Consider the following 4,635-nt stretch of genomic DNA (forward strand, 5'->3'; position numbering starts at 1 on the left):
GAAGGAAGGAAGGAAGGAAGGAAGGAAGGAAGGAAGGAAGGAAGGAAGGAAGGAAGGAAGGAAGGGGAAGGGAAGGGAAGGAAAGAGACAGAGAGAGGGAGGGAGGGAGGGAGAGAGGGAGGGAAGGAAGGAAGGAAAGGAAAGGATAGGTGAAGAAGGTCCTAAGATGGGGATAGTTGATTCTCCATTTGGAGAAGGAAAAATAAAGAAGACAAAAAAGTAAGAAGAATAGTACAGAAAGAATGAGTTAGTAGCTCTTAGCCCCACAATACTCACCTAAACTCAATTGGTTTTGGGGGTTTAATAGGTGGTCCCTAAATATTTTATCTGTCACTTTAGCTGTTTCAGTGTTATTATGAAGAAGATTTCCAGCATTTTTCAGAATGAAGTTCACACCTACTACTAGAATCCATGACTCTTCTGCATCTAATGGACTATTTTCCATCAATTCATCAGAAATGCCACTTAGAAATTTCCCAGTCAGCATCTTCATCATGTTGAACAAATTCTCTATGGATGGTTTCCTGTGAGAATGATAGAATCTTACATATGGACAGAACTTTAGATACCCCATTCTAGGGTAGTGGTTCCCAAATTTTAATGTGCGTAAGAATCACCCAGAAAGCTTAGTATGCAGAGCTTCCTGCACCCTACTCCAAAAAAATTTTATTTAATAGGTGAGAAATTTAATAGAAATGAATTTTCATTTCTAGCAATTTCTCAGGTCATGCTAAGGCCTCTGTTGCAAGGACCACAGGTAGCAAAGCTCCTATCTTGGTTCAATTCTCTCCATTTTCTTAGATGGTGAAATAGAATCAGAGAAGCCTAGTGAATTCACTAAGGAACTTAGTGACAGTTGACTCAGTTTAGTCTTTGCATCTCTTATGATCTCCTTATTTTCTTTACTTTTATTAATAACTAGTTTGAAAGGACATTGCATTCAATATGTGCAGCAGTAAAACATAAATACATTCATCTGTAAAATAACACCTCTTTTGTTTTCTTTATCAAGGCTGGCAGGGAAGCTCCATATGCTGAGACTTAGAGCACATATTGTAGCTGATCCATTTGCTGCTGTAATGGAAAGGTCACACAGAAAGCAGAAATATGGAGGAAATGCAAGTTTACCCTGTTCAACTGCCTGGATTTCACCCTCCCCATAACGGAACACTTATGAAATGAGTGAGAATTTCGGGTCAGTATGAGTTAAAAGAAGAGTCTAAAATCAAAGGAAAAGTTTAAGAACAGAGATCCAAATGTTTTTACATTTTTCTTTTATTTGAGAAGTTGTAACGTATTAACTAAGACACTTGGTTGGCATTTTTAGTGCTGTGCCCCAAGCTCCCGTATCTCCCTCCATACCCAGAGTAAAATGATTAGGTCTTGGGAGATCCCCCTCCAGTCTGCCTTCTTCTTTCCCTTAAACTATAACTTTCTCAAAGTATAGCCATAAAGAACAGAAAAACTGATGCCACTCACCAGCCATGGCTGCTCCTGCTTCCTGGACGGGAAAAAGCGAGTGAAAACTAAAGCAATTTCAACAGGCTTGCTTTCCTCTTAGTGGACCAGCTTGTTGATACTACCCTAAATGGAAAACTCCAGGTCCTCAAATTCTCCTTTTCTTTGCCAAGATACAATTAGACTCCTGATCTAATGTACAACTTCTTCCCTTTGGAAAATAGGAAACAGAGGGTGTGTTTTCTTTGTGATATAACAAAGTGATCAGAATGAAAACATGCACACTCTCACGAGAACAAGTCTCTGTGCTCTGTTTTTCCTTTTATTTTTAACACTGTTAATAAATCACATTAAACCTCTGTTTGTCTCTCTGCCGCCATCAGCCTCTAAATGGTCAGGAGTCTTTACTTCACTGATACTTAACCTCGGAAGTGTGAATTTGGAAGATAAGGGAAAGAAGCTGACTGAGGATTGCTAAGCTGTGATACTCCCTTCACTATTTGATAAACCCACACAAATGATCTCTTTTCTGCTGTCTTTCCTGATCCACTAGTTTTTAAATTGGGATGTTGTTTATCCATGAGATGAAAGTATTTTTGTTCATTAAATGAACAAAATATTCTTTCACTTATTTTTGAGATAGATATATATGTGCAATTAAAATCGAACAATAGAAAAATTTATAAAAATGGGAAAAGATCATCTAAGTTCTTTAATTTCACATGACAAGGTAACTACAATTATATGTTTAGCTTGCATCTTTGTGTAATTTTCTCTATAATTTTATAAAACGTTTAATACAAAAATGATATTATCCATGGCTCTAATCATTGGCCTCCTAGCATTTTTGGCCTTTATGTTAGTTCTGAACTGGCCATATTAGTTGGTTTTGGCCAGGGTAATGCAGTAGAGGGATCTGATGCAGTTTCCAGCCTGAGTTTTACAAATCCATTTACAAATCCTTTTGCCCTTCTCCCTCTTGAACACCTGAAGCTAAATGAGGATGGGCCTGGGCTGGATTGCTAGCTGATTAAAGTCATCATGTGGAGAAGAGCCCAGTTATCCCAGCCAAGGCCATGCTAGACCAGCCTCCAGCCAAGTGTTTTCCCAACATATGAGATATCCCAGCCTTGTCAGCAGAAAGGCCTACGCTACACACAGATGATGTCAGACACAATGCCAGCAGTGATGAAAAGAAACGTTCAGCCAACTGGCCACCTCATGAACAATATAAATGCTTCTTGTGTGAAGCCACTGAGTTTTTGGGTGTTTTGATACTGAACAATAGATAACTAACAGGCCTGTAATTACCCGCAGAATTTTTTTTCCTATACTGGTATTATCTTAGTTATATTATTGATAATTTGCTTTATTTAACTTCACAATGTCTGACAAACATTTTTTAAAAATCAACACATGAAACATTATCTGATTTTTGATGGCTGTATAGTATTTAATGTGTTGATAGATTATATTTTTAAAATGTTTTGAGCGGGTGCAGTGGCTCACACCTGTAATCCTAGCACTTTGAGAGGGTGAGGCAGGCAGATCACATGAAGTCAGGATTTTGAGACTTGCCTGGCCAACATGGTGAAACCCGGTCTCTACTAAAAATAAAACACTAGTCAGGTGTGGTGGCATGCGCCTGTAGTCCCAGCTACTCGGGAGGCTGAGGCAGGAGAATTGCTTAAACCTGGGAGACGGAGGTTGCCATGAGCCGAGATCGGGCCACTGCACTCCAGCCTGGGTAACAGAGTGAGACTCCATCCCCTCCCAAAAAAAAAGTTTTGTCAAAGTAATAACATTCACAAGGCAGCTTATCCAGTAGTACAGAAAAGGCAACAACAAAGATCAGATTTTTATGATTTTTTACTTTGCTCCCATAAACTACGTGTAATTTCCCTAAGTTATTTGCTTTTTTTTGGTGGCAATCTTTGCAACTCCCAATAATGTCTGTTTTATCTATTTCATGATGTATAGATTACAAACAATGCTCTTAGCTGTCTCACATGGAAAATGAAATGCAGCTCATTCACACTGCCAAATCTCTCTCTCTCCTATTCTAATATTTAATCATAGTGTGATTTCCTATTATTTCCTTGATTCATTTTGAAATAATAAATAATATACTTAACTCTCATTTCTTCTTTCATCAGTTTTGCATAGTACCTTAATTCTCCTCTGTGTAAGTTGATCGGAGTTTCCCTCGTGCAATTTATTTCATCTTTTCTCACCTCCAATTACACCATTTTTTCCCAATTTCCTATTGTGGTAAAAATATATACCACAAAATTGACCATCTTAACATTTTTAAATGTAGCATTCAGTGATACTAACTACATTCATAATAACAGTCACCGCCATCTATCTCCAGAATTCCTCTTTATCTTGTAAAGCTGAAATTCTATATGATTAAGTAATAACTCCCTATTTCTTTCTCCCCACTGCCCCTGACCATCACCATTCTACTTTCTGTCTCTGAATTTGATACCCTAGGTACTTCATTTAAGTGAAATCATACGGTATGTGGTATGTGTTTTTCTGTTGCTGCCTACTTTGACATGGCATAATGTTGTCAAGGTTCATCCATATTGTAACAAATGCCAGAATTTTCTTCCTTTTTAAGGCTGAATATAATTCCATTTTGTGTATATACCACATTTTGCTTATCCATTTATCAGTTATTGGATAGTCCCACATTTTAGATATTATGGACAATGCTGCTGTGAATGTAGGTATATAAATATATATTTGAAACCCTGCTTTCAGTTACTTTAGGATGTACCTATAGGTGGAATTTCTGGAGCATATGGTAACTCTAATTCTAATTGTATGAGGCACTACCATACTGTTTTCCAAGGTGCCTGTACGATTTGAAATTCTCACCAACACATCACAGGGTTCCAATTATTCTACATCCCTGAAAACACTTGTTATTTTCTGGGTTTTTTGTTTGCTTGTTTTGGGGTCATTCAAATAGGTATGAGGCAGTATCTCACTATAGTTTTAGGCACCACCCTCTTTCATCCTATTGTTGGGGGTAAGTCATAGTTTTCTTCATCAGCCAAGTATAGATATTACATGAGCCATATAGCTCGAAAATCCAGTTAGCCTCCTCCACTTCATTTCTATTCACCCACCATTTTCATTGAAATTATATTCTTTGTTAGAAAACGA

At 37.7% G+C, this 4,635-nt stretch overlaps 1 long non-coding RNA gene across 1 annotated transcript in view; it reads right to left on the bottom strand.

The window, feature by feature from the left end:
• LOC108315449 overlaps positions 1-2,912 on the bottom strand; it is an 8,760-nt gene extending 5,848 nt beyond the window's left edge. Inside the window, exon 1 of the long non-coding RNA XR_001829937.2 lies at positions 1,480-2,912. This is a non-coding gene — a long non-coding RNA (uncharacterized LOC108315449). The remainder of the gene's footprint in view (positions 1-1,479) is intronic.
• Between the last annotated feature and the right edge of the window lie 1,723 nt (positions 2,913-4,635).

The sequence above is a fragment of the Cebus imitator genome, unplaced genomic scaffold (genome assembly GCF_001604975.1).
Source record: "Cebus imitator isolate Cc_AM_T3 unplaced genomic scaffold, Cebus_imitator-1.0 Scaffold171, whole genome shotgun sequence".
In the NCBI taxonomy this organism is placed as follows: domain Eukaryota; kingdom Metazoa; phylum Chordata; class Mammalia; order Primates; family Cebidae; genus Cebus; species Cebus imitator.